A 12,062-nucleotide genomic window follows, 5' to 3' on the forward strand; every position below is an offset into this window, starting at 1 on the left:
TATATATATAATGTATACAAAATATATAGAAAAAATATAATTCTAAATCCTTTTAGAATTCTAAAATACAAGTAGGAATTTTTCTCATACTCTAATGTTACAGAGAGGGCCACAAAATCACAATAAATGTCTAACCCACAGTCTCAAACCTGGTTAGTGACCATGCTGATGCTCTCTGCAGGTCTGATTTCAGAGAAGGGATTCCTTTCGCTGCATGTAATTTGGAAATCCAGGAAATGCACAGGGCTAAGAAACAGCAGGTGCTCAGACACCAAAGACCAACACAGTTACCTAAGCTAGTTTGTTGCAAAAGTGGAGGGTGGGGCGAGGGGGGTCCAAATATGAAAGAAAAGCACATGGGGGAAAACCAAGTGTTCAGTTTAAAAATCACATAGGCCCAGCATCATCTTGAAGAGACAAAACACTAATGAAAGGGATTCTTTGTTTAAATGGGGACGAAAAGCAATCCAAGAACTAATGGGAACCATTTATAATTTGGGGACAAAGGGATTATTTAGGGATGAAATGGAAACTTCTTGTAGATGGGATGCAACTCATTGTCTCATTCTACCAAGACAGTTTTTTAGGGAGGTTCCTGTCACCCTAAAATTAGGCAGATTGGAATTATTAAAACATAAAAATGCAAAAACTCTTGGGTGTAATTGACAAAAGGCAGTTTGTATATGTTTTAAAATGAAATGGGAACAAACCACTGCAATGGAAGCTGTAGACATTCTTAACTGTGAGCTCACTCTATGAGAACAGCTCCAGGGGAAACCATTGCCTGATGAGAATCTGCCAGTAGAGTATGCATAAAGGGCAGACTCACAAAATAGGTAAGCAAGAGGTTGCTGAGGGCAAGGCAACAATTTCTGATTGAAAAGTGCATTTTTGGTGTATTGAAAGGATAGAAGGGTAGTTTCTCACCATGACAATTTGGATGTCTCTCAGACATCTCAAATTCAACATTTCTAAAACCAAATTCTCATTTTTTCCTCCCTTGTCCTGTTTCTTCTATCATCAGTGAAAGGAAACTCTACCTTCTAGCTTCTCAGGTCAAAAATCTTGGTATCGTCTTTGACTTCTCTTTTGAGAAATTTTGAAAATTTGCATAGTTTTTCTCAAAACTCTCACCCATTCTATCAAATCCTGGTATTTTCACCTTCAAAATATATCCAGAGTTAATCTCTCCTCACCACTTTCTCCAAGACCACCTTGTTCCAAGTCAGCAACATACATATACTTTAAGAGGCTCAAGCAGCACTCATAGAAGTTGTGGGCTTGACCTCAAACAGTAAGTCATATTTTAAGCAGCTGCTTGGGTCTGGAGTACCAAAGGATGGCCACAATGGTCTCAGGAAATCTTACAAGGTGAGATTCATTACTTTAGCCTTTGACATCCATCCATCTCATTTGAAATATCAAATGGAATGTTTCAACAAGATCCCTGCATTAAAGACTGATTGATGGCCTTTGCCCACTCCCATCAAGTCTAGACAGTGAGTGGTTTGATAGCCCTTTGGAGGGCAGTGAAGGTTCCTGGTTCATACTTGAGAATCCTGACAATGAGATAGCAGGGAACCAAGGCAGCAGTATGGATGCCCCTGGTGTGACCCTTCAGAATAAATCTGGGATAAAGTAGTCAGAGGAAAACAAATACATGGTGTCAAGGCAGAACAGCGTTTAAGAATTAGGTAGTGGTCACGGGGATCAGGACCAAGGAAGCACCCAGCAGGCCTGTCGGTAATCACTGGCTCCATGAAAGCCTGATCCACTGCGATCTGCTGTGTCCAGTGGACTATGGAGGTCCTCAAGACACCATCTTTTGAAGGATACAGAACCTTACCATCACTCCCCACATCCCCAGGTCCTCAGGGGAAAGCTGGAGGAGCCCAAATCTTTCCAGAACCTTGAAAACCACCATCGTGAATAGGTGAGTGAGGAGGGTGGATGAAGGAGTGAATTGGCTGTGTGATGACAATTCCATTTTGAAGGAAGAATGTGCAAAGTAGCAAAAATCGAGACCCAATTTCCTAAGCTGCGTAACCCAAAGAGGAAGAGGTCAGAACTGTAGTGATTTCCACTGTTCTGCGCCTGGAAGACCCATCGAGATTCCGACGCGGGTCGGGGCAGCGTGAGCTCTTTTCGCATCCTGCCAGCAGGCGGCACTGTGGGAGCCAAGCTCACGCTGCAGCTAAGCGCGGGAGAGGCAGTGTTCCCAGGAAGCCCTGCGTGTCTCCACGGCAACGGCGCCAGGGGCGGGTCCAGGGGGGCAGGCCCCGCCCACAACGCGACCTCCGCTTTCAGAACTTCTTTACTGCGGTTTGAGTGACTCAGAGCTCCCAGACTCCACACCGGTCTTGGACCCTCGATGGACCCTCGCAGGAGGGCTCAGGCAATGCAGAGTCTTCAGGTGCTACCAGGTGCCGGGGCGGGGTCATTGACATCAGCGGGGGAAGGACTGAGAATTGAGCCAGTTCTGTGGCTCGTGAGCAGAAAAATGCGAATTACAGTTTGATCTTATTAAATTAAGCCCTGGACTGAGCAGCTAGGTAAGCCAAGACACTTCATGATCCCTTGTCACCTGTCCAATAGTGGATCTGTCTGTTGCAAATGAATCTTGTGGTCTAATTGTATTAGCGATGTTACTGGAAGCTGCCGGTTTTATTTTTAATTTTATATATATATATATATATATATTTTAGGTGTAGACGGAAATAATACCTTTATTTTATTTATTTGTTTTTACGCGGTGTGGAGGACCGAGCCCAGGGTCTCGCGCGCAGGAGGCGAGCGCTGTTCTGCTGAGCCACAACTCCAGCCCAAGGCTGCCGTTTTTTAAGGGAAAAAAAAGTTCTTGTGGAAAACTAGATATTTTACAATGGCCAAGGTCACCGTCACTGGTTCACTTTGGGGTCCACGTTAGAGTTATTCTTTAATCTGGTTAACAATCAGTCATGAATAACTGGATACTTCTTTTAAGTTCCAGGAAAGCAAGACAACAGTAAGCCCACATGAGGAGGGCTGCCATTTGGGTGGTCATCAAAGACAGGGCTGCTCTAGAAAGTTTATAGAAAAAGGATATGCGGTATTTTCAACGACTACCCAAAGAGCTGATGTGAAGGACCTGCACTGCCAAGAGCCTCAAACTCCTTTCTAAAGCACACAGCCTCAGGGCTCTGCCCATCTCCTGGCTCTTCAGTGTGGGGACCCTACTCCTGCTCTGTGAAGCAAGTTCCTGGGTGAAGAGCCAACCAATGGAACAGCAGGAAAGCCACTCTGTGAGTATCCAGAGGGCTATCAGAAGCCCAGGGAGCCCTCAGATCTCCAGGGCCTTGAGCCCTGGAGGAGGGAAAGCTCTTCCCCTACAGCTGCTGTAGGCAGGACTTTCGCTCTGGTTATCTTTGGAATCGTTGGCTCATGACTCCTGGTCAAGTGTGACAGCAGCTTCCCCAGAAAAGAAGTCTAGCTAACCCCCAGTCTGCCTACAGACAGAAGCCCTTCAGAACCCTGAATGTGACAAAAGCTGTCTGAGGAGTGCCAATGTGGACCCTGGGGAGAGAGCCATTCCCCCACTGAGGGTGGCAAGGACTTCACTGAGGAGTCAAAACTTAGGACCCGCATGCATCTGCACAGTGGGGTGGAGCTGTTCACATGCTCTGAGTGCAAGAGGAACTCCTTACTTGTTCAGTCACCAGCATGGGCACAGAGGGAAAAGACCTTTCCCATGTCCAGAATGTGGCCACTTTGCTTCCAGGCTTCCTCCACACCTACACAGTGAAGAGAGAGTGTTCTCCTGCAGTGACTGTGAGAAAAACCCCTGAAATCTCAGCCTGTCACCCACCTCCCTCTGTACACAGGTTCCCAGAACATGATAAGAGTTTACTGCAAGCTGACATCAAAGTCCATGTATCCATATCCCCAAGAGGTCTTTTTCTTACCCACAGTCTGAGCCCCTCAGAGTGCACAGTGAAGTGAGGCCTTCCAGTGCCTAAGAGTAAAGAAGGAAGCTTTCCCAGCCTGAAGGAGGACCCACTTGTCCACCAGGGTCTACACAGAGGGCAGAGACCCTTATAATGTCCCAGTGTGGCCAGGCACACCACTCAAGCTACCATGTTGTTTTCTCCCACTGCTCTCTGTTCTTTACAGAGAGTCTTCCTGGTCACTGTTGTGGTTTTACTCTTTTTTCGTGGGTGGGGCGGGGTGATGTACCAGGGATTGAACTCAGGGGCAGTTGGCCACTGAGCCACATTCCCAGCCGTATTTATTTAGAGACAGGGTCTCACTGAATTGCTTAGCACCTCACTTTTTCTGATACTGGTTTTGAACTTGTGATCCTCCTGCCTCAGCCTCCCAAGCCTTTGGGATTACAGGTGTGTTTCACCGTGCCCAGCTTGGTGCCCAGCTCTTACTAGGCTTCTTGTAACTAGTTTTGACTGACCCATACCTTGGCATTTGAAGTGTATACTGGATTTTGGCAATAATGTTATGCATGGTTGATGTCAGTAATAATCTGGAGATCAAATTAAACCTTCCCTGAAACTCAGGGAGCAGACTCTTGATTACTGTAAGGAAAAGCCCATGATTTACTTAATACTAAAATGATGGTCCCTAAAATCTCTTTGTTCCCCAAAGTTTCATATTCCTCCTCCTAATTCAGCACATTTTCCATGAGTTATTTTGCTAACAACATTCCACTGGCAATTCATACAATGCTGGCTGCAAATTCAGCTACTGGCTACATATTTCTCCAGAGCTCCAAACCCACATTTCCACCTGCCTACTATATATTTACCTGGATGCCTCACAGGCACCTTAAAGTCAGTGGCCCAAACTGAAATCCTTCCTGCCTCACTCCTCCTGGTCTCTGCCTGCCAATAATGTCTGCATTCTCTGTCTCACTGAATGGACAGCACTCACTGCTTCCTGACTCTTCATGGTCCTGCCCCACACATCTTTGTCCATCACCAATTTTCACATTTATTTCAACTCCTTACTGTCATTTCAGTCTGTCTAGTTTTCTTCATCCCCTCTCTGCACCATCTGTCATCAGGATTAACATGAGACCACCCTTTAGCTAGTCCTCTTAACTCCAGCTGCTTCTACCTCTGCACAGCCCCAAATTGATCTGTATAAAATGCAGACAAGATCTAGTCACTTCCTGGCTGCCTTCAGGGTACAGCTCTTCATTACCTGGCCCCATCTTCTCCAGCTGTGTTCCTTACTTCACCTCTTCTCACGCTATCTCAGCTGTCCTAAATAACCTGCCTTCCTCCAAATTCTCCATGTTCCAGTTTGTCACAGATTCCTAGGTGAGAAGCAGGAATTGGGAGTATTATTGTTTTTGTTCTTAGGGGGCAGGTACCGGGGATTGAACCTGGGGGAACTCGGCCACTGTGCCACATCCCCAGCCTTATTTTTTATTTTATTTAGAGATAGAGTCTCACTGAGTTGCTGAGCGCCTCACTTTTGCTGAGGCTGGCTTTGAACTCACAATCCTCCTGCCTCAGCCTCCTGATCTGCTGGGATTACAGGAGTTTGCCACCACATTTGGCAGGATTGGGAGTTTTATAACACAAAATGCCTATATCACATGTCAGTGAAGAAACTAAGAGAGACAGGGAATATGAAGCCTAAAGTAAGCAGAAGAATTAGTTAGAGCTAAAAATCAATTAAATGAACAGCAGAAAAACTAAGTGAAATCAATGAAAATAAGAGCTGGTTGTTTGAGAAGATCAATATAATTTACAAAGCCACAGCCATACTAAACATTAAAAAAGAGAGAAGAAATTATATCAGCAATAAGAGAGGTAACCTAACTACAGATTCTAGTTATTTAAGGTATGAGAAAAGACTATTGTCTTATTGTTCTTGTTGTTATGACAAAATACCTTAGACTGGGTAATTTACAAAGAACATTTTTTTTAACTTAAAGGAGGCAGAAATTTATTTATTACAATTCTGGAGGCTAGGAAGTCGAAGACCAAGATGCCTGGTGAGTATAAATAAAAAGAACAAAAAATATGTATTCTTTTTTTTTTTAGTTGTAGTTGGACACAATATCTTTATTTTATTTATTTATTTTTATGAAGTGCTGAGGATCGAACCCAGGGCCTCACGCGTGCTAGAAGAGCGCTCTACCACCGAGCCACAATCCCAGCCCCCCAAAATATATATTCTTAACAAAGTGCCAAAAAAAAATGCCTGGTGAGGACCCTCTTGAGGCATCCTCGCCTGGTAGAAACAGAAATGCAAAAAGATATGAACACTATGTCCTTGCATGGCAGAAGAATGAACCCACTCCCTCAGTCTCTGACTATAAGGTTCCTGCTCCCTCCTGATCCATGAGGGTTCTGCTCTCATGACTTAATTGCCTCTCAATACTATCACATTGGTGATTAAGTTCCAACATAAAAATATTGGGGGACATAATCAGACCATAGCAAATATTATGAACACCTTTATGCCAATAAATTTGACAACTTACATGAAATGGGCAAATTTCCACTAACTTCCAAAGTTCACTCAAGAAGAAATAGATACTCTGAATAGCTCTGTATCTATTAAAGAAATCAAACTTATAATTAAGATCTTTCCTACAAAGAAAATTTCACTAGAGAATTGTGCCAAACATTTAAGGAAGAAAAATGTGCAAATTCTACACAAACTCTTCCAGGAAATTGAAAATGAGAAAACACTTCCTAATTATGAGGCCAGCACTAATGTCTTTTGTGAACGTGAACATAGATGCAAAAACTCTCAATAAAATTTTTGTAAGTCAAGTCCAACAATATATAAAAATAATAATACATCATAACCAAGTGAGGTCACAGGAAGACAAAGGTCAAGCTTTTCAAAATCAATTAACATAATCTATATTAATGAACTGAAAAGGAAAAACATATGATCCATTTCTGTTTTAAAGAAAACTCTCAGTTCAGGCTTGGTGGCACATGCCTGGGGCTGGGGAAGTTGGAGCAGGAGGAGTTCAAAAAGCAAGGCTCTAAGCAACTCAATGAGACCCTGTCTTTAAAATACAAAAATAGGGCTGGGGATGTGGCTCAGTGGTCAAGTGCCCTTGAGAGTTCAATCCCTAAGACCCCCACCAAAAAAAAAAAAAAAGAAAAGAAAAAGAAAGAAGAAACTGTTAGGAAACCAGGACTAGAAAGTAATCTGATAAAAAGCATCTACTAAAAACGTACAGTCAGTATCATGTATAGTGGGAAAGACTGAACAAGGCAAATATAGCCACTCTCATCAATACCCATCAACAACATTATACTACAAGTTTGAGACAGGAAATAATGAAAGAAAAATAAAGGAATTCACAATGAAGAAGAAATAAACTATGTTTGCAGATAACAAGATTGATAGAGAACTAAAATCTACCAGTCAAATCTTCAGCAAAGCTACTGAAACCAATTGAGTTTAGCAATGTTTCATACAAGGTCAGTGTACAAAAATCAATGGCACTTCTGTTAACTTGCAATGAGTAATTAAAATTTGACATTTAAAAAATTTTCCTTAAAATAGCACAAAATATTGCAAGTTAAATGTAGAACCATGCTTTGAAAACTTCTTGGCACATAGTTGGTGCTTAATGAACATTGAACAAATAAATAAAGTGTAAGTCAAGTCCAACAATATATAAAAATAATAATTTAGTAAGTGACTTACTAAATTCAAAGCCATGCAACCTGACTCTAGAGCAGCTACTCTACCATTCACAACAAATACAATAAATATTTTTTGTTTCTAATATGAGGTTATGTTTTTTATTTGTTTTACTGCTTAATTTCTTTAAATCCCAATAGCATTAGTAATGATACCAAGTGTCTGGAATATTCTAGCATTTGGTGACAGTGCAACTTTGAGTTCCAAAAGAATAATTTTATATATTTTTAAATTTTTTTAAAAAATATTTTTTAGTTGTTGATGAACTTTTATTTATTTGTATGTGGTGGTAAGAATCGAACCTAGTACCTTACACTTGCCAGGCAACCACTCTTCCACTGAGCTACAATCCCAGCCTGAATAATTTTATTTTCAATGTTAAAATATGGGTTGGGGATATAGCTCCGTTGGTAAAGTGCTTCCCTTGTGTGCATAAGGCCCTGGGTTCAATCCCCAGCACCTCCCCCCGCCCCCCACACAAAAATCTCCTTAAGGTACTAAGGATGTGGTTCAGTGGTAGGGCATTTGCCTAGCATGTGTGAGGTTCTGGGTTTGATCAACCAGCACCATTATAAAAAACAAAAATCTTAAGAATTACTTGTGGGAAGCCATTCTCGCACATGATTGGGCACCTCCCTGACTGGGTGTGAGGCCTTCAGGCCAAGCTGTGTCAGAACTAATCCCCACCCTTTTTAGGTTCGAGAGCCCATCCGTGTGTGACTGACCATTGACCCTGAGACCAATCACTGACCCTGACCTTGGAATGCTGTCCCCCTCAACCTTCATTGGATGGAATTTTCCCCTGAATTTCTTGTTCCCCAATAAAAGGCCACTCCCTGGCGTGCCCTTCCTCTCTCCTGCTAGTCTCTTGTGTAAACCTCGCTACCCCACCAGTGGTTCGAGGCAAGTGCCAGAGGGGGCCGTCTCTGACCCGGTCAAGAAAAAGGTAAATTGAGTTTATGTGTGTTTATTTTGATCTCACTAGTTAACTTCTATGCTTAGGACCTCTAGTATGAAGCTAGCATGCTGTCACGCGGCAGAATTACTTTACCTCAAAATAAGAGAAATAGTGACTAAGACCATTGGTGTAACAACAACAACAGCAAAAGACTGGGTTGGTTACCCATTTCCTCAAATTTTGGAAATAAGTTCTCATCACTGGCAACCTGTTGCAAAAGTGTCAGGTTGTGGACTGGGGCTGGGGCTCAGTGGCAGCGCACTTGCCTGGTATGTGTGAGGCACTGGGTTCAATTCTCAGCACCACATATAAACAAATAAAATAAAGGTCTATCAACAACTAAAAAAAAAAAATTTTTTTTAAATGTCAGGTTGTCCACCCCTGTATGTGTGAATATTGCCCTTATGGAAGGGTTATTGGAAGATGCAGTAGCTAAAATACCAGTATATTCTAAAACATGGTAATAGAATCTGAATATAGTGTTTATGCACCTTAACTCTAGAATGGAGTTAATCGTTATACATCCTCAGGTAGATGCTTGGGTAGCTGGAGCGTGGGTATGGGACCTCATTTCAGTCTGCAATCATGAATCAAGATGAATCCTTCTGGGGAGAGTGATGTTCTCTCTCAGAAGACAATGTAACAGCATGGTAAAATAATCATGATGTGATATTAAGTTTAAGATGTAGGATATAAAATTACACAAGAGATTGTGTGCTTCAGTTATATGGTTTTTGTTTTTTGAGGCCGGGTTTCTCTGTTGCCCAGGCTGGCCTTTAACTCCTGGGCTCAAGCACAGTCCTTCTGCCTCAACTTTCCCAGTACAGGAGATGAGAGGCATGCACTACCATGCCAGCTAAAAGCAGAGATTTCACTTTTCCCCTTTCTATTGAAAAGGAACTGTATCATAATCAAAGGAAGGTAGGACCAACCATTCCTAAGATCTCCAGTACATACAAGAAATTGTTTCAGCCCAGGTGGTTTAATTCTTGCATAGGATGGACTAGAAACCCCATGGCTACAGGTTGTACATCTGCCTGGTCCCAGTTTAGTTTTCCACATATAAACTCAGCTTGTTATGGCAGACATTGGTGTCATAGATCTATCTAGAGATAATGTGGAAGGGGAAGATTAATTCCCCATAGGCCATTCCCCAAGGGCTATGCAGGAGTAGAGGAAAACACATGTTCAAATTGACCTCTAAACCAAGCCTAATAGTGTTAAGTGGCAGCTCAGGGGACAAGCCAGGGGCGAGTTCATTTATATGAATGAAGTTTCCAAACTAGATTCCAGTTGTATTAACAGTCAACCTTTATATATAATTACAATAGTTATGGAGATTTTTTTGAAATTATTTTTAAATTTTTTTAGTTGTAGATGGACACAATACCTTTGCTTTATTTATTTTTATGTGGTGCTGAGGATAGAACCAAGTGCCTCATGCATGCGAGGCAAGTGCTCTACCACTGAGCTACAACCCCAACCCCTAGTTATGGAGATCTTGATTAAAGAAATCCTCTCTCTCTGCTGTGGTCCACCTCACAGTGGTCTCCCAGCCTGCTGTACCCATAACCAAATTGGATGAGATTTAGAGATGAAGAACAAGGAGATCTGCAACTTGATAAAGTCATATTTTGTTTTTCAATGAACTTCCACTGTTCTAATCTAAATGATTTAATATTTTTCTTTTCTGCTACTGGGGATTGAACCCAAGGGTACTTTACCACCGAGCTATATCCCAGCCCTTTTTATTTTGAGGCTCACTAAGTTGCTGAGGCTGGTCTCGAATTTGCAATCTTCCTGACTCAGGGCTCCCAAGTAACTGAGATTACAAGTGTGTGCCACCCAAATGCTTTTAAAAAGAACATTATCACTTTAATTTCAGAAGGAGTGTGTGTGTGTGTATGTGCATGCACACACACACATAGGTTGCACTTTGACAGGTTTCCTGTCATACCTGTTATCAACAAAGGGCCTTACTGCAATTGGTTGCCCCACATCTGGGCAAATGAGGCCTTCGTTCTTCTCAGTTTAGTGAAAATTCATAAAAAACTATGAAGAAAGACAAAAATTCTGATTGGACTCAATCTTTTTTCTTTAGAGTTCTTTAAAATAATATTAAATTGTTAGTCTACATTTATCACACTGTAACAAATCACTTCATGCATACTCTGGTGTTACAGTTAGGTGCAGCATGTCTTTGTCCTTACAAAATTAATGAGGAACCATTGGATTCATAATAAAAACTAACTAAAATTTCCTAATTTCTAACATCTGTGAATGACCTCCTTCCTTTCTTTCTCACTTAATAATCTATATACACATGAAACCACTATTGGACTCTTGGACTTTTATTGTTTTTTGTTTGTTTGTTTTTCCCTATTTGTCTTCCATAATTCAGGCATACTAATGCCCAGGGTTAAAAAAAATTATATATATATATTATATATATATATATGAGAAACTCTAATACACACCACAGATTTCCTTTCTGACATACAAACCTAGTTTTCTTCTCCAAAACAGTCAAGAGAGAAAACCTCAGAGCTGCATCTAGATTTCTGTAAACCACTAGATTGCCTATCTGGTATTACTCATGTTTTGAAGTAAATCAGGGAAGGAATAAATAACGAGGCAAAGTTTAGACAAGAATCTGAAGGCTTGCTCATAAATGAAATCCTGATTCACTTTACTATATGGTCATTCCAGGAGGATCCCCTGCCCAGGAAAGACATGCACTTTTCTTCTTCTTTTTTGTACAGGGGATTAAACCCAGGGGTGCTTAACCACTGAGCCACATCCCCAGCTCCCCTCCTTTTAAAAAATCTTTTGAGACAGGGCCTCTCTAAATTGCCCAGAGCCTCGCTAAAATGCTGAGGCTAGCTCTGAACTTGTGATCCTCCTGCCTCAGCCTCCCCAGCCCCTGGGATTACAGGTGTGTCACCACACCCAGTTGCAAACTTTACATGTGGGAAAACTCTTAAGAGAAACCAAGAAGCCCATGACCACGTTGCAGATCGGGAGCCCATCTCTCTCCTTCTTCCAACAACAGACTGGCTCATGCTGGTCCCCTTTGGTTCCCGCTTCTCTAGGACTGTGCGGGCAGGGCACCACAGCACCCCTAAGGCCACGTGTTCTTCCTGCCACGCCAGGCGGGCAGCCCAGCCCGCCCAGCCCACCGCTCCCAGGCCCCGCCCCCCACGCCCACTGCGCTGCTAGCCAATCGCACCCTGATACGTTGCAAGGCCCCGCCCCCTTGAGCTCCGCCGGCCGCTTTTGTTCTACCCTGCTGGGTCTCTCGGCCTGTGCGCTCCGCGCAAACCGAGTGGCAGCCGTTGATTGGTGGCCGCCGCGCAGCCAATCAGAAGGGGGCACCTCACGTTAGGGCTCGGAGTTTTAAACGCGCTTCCAGGGGCGCGCCGGCGCGGCC

General features: G+C 42.7%; 1 long non-coding RNA gene across 2 annotated transcripts; it reads left to right on the forward strand.

The window, feature by feature from the left end:
* Positions 1-47: 47 nt before the first annotated feature.
* LOC125611609 lies at positions 48-8,431 on the forward strand. 2 transcript variants are annotated; one of them, XR_007341819.1, is made up of 4 exons: positions 55-2,552; positions 2,984-3,281; positions 5,936-5,995; positions 8,371-8,431. It is a non-coding gene; the product is annotated as an uncharacterized LOC125611609 (long non-coding RNA). The 2 variants fall into 2 exon arrangements; XR_007341820.1 differs by lacking the exons at positions 5,936-5,995; positions 8,371-8,431 and having other exon boundaries at positions 48-2,552; positions 2,984-4,560.
* The last annotated feature ends 3,631 nt before the right edge of the window (positions 8,432-12,062 follow it).

Source organism: Marmota marmota, unplaced genomic scaffold (genome assembly GCF_001458135.2).
Source record: "Marmota marmota marmota unplaced genomic scaffold, marMar, whole genome shotgun sequence".
Taxonomy (NCBI): Eukaryota; Metazoa; Chordata; class Mammalia; order Rodentia; family Sciuridae; genus Marmota; species Marmota marmota.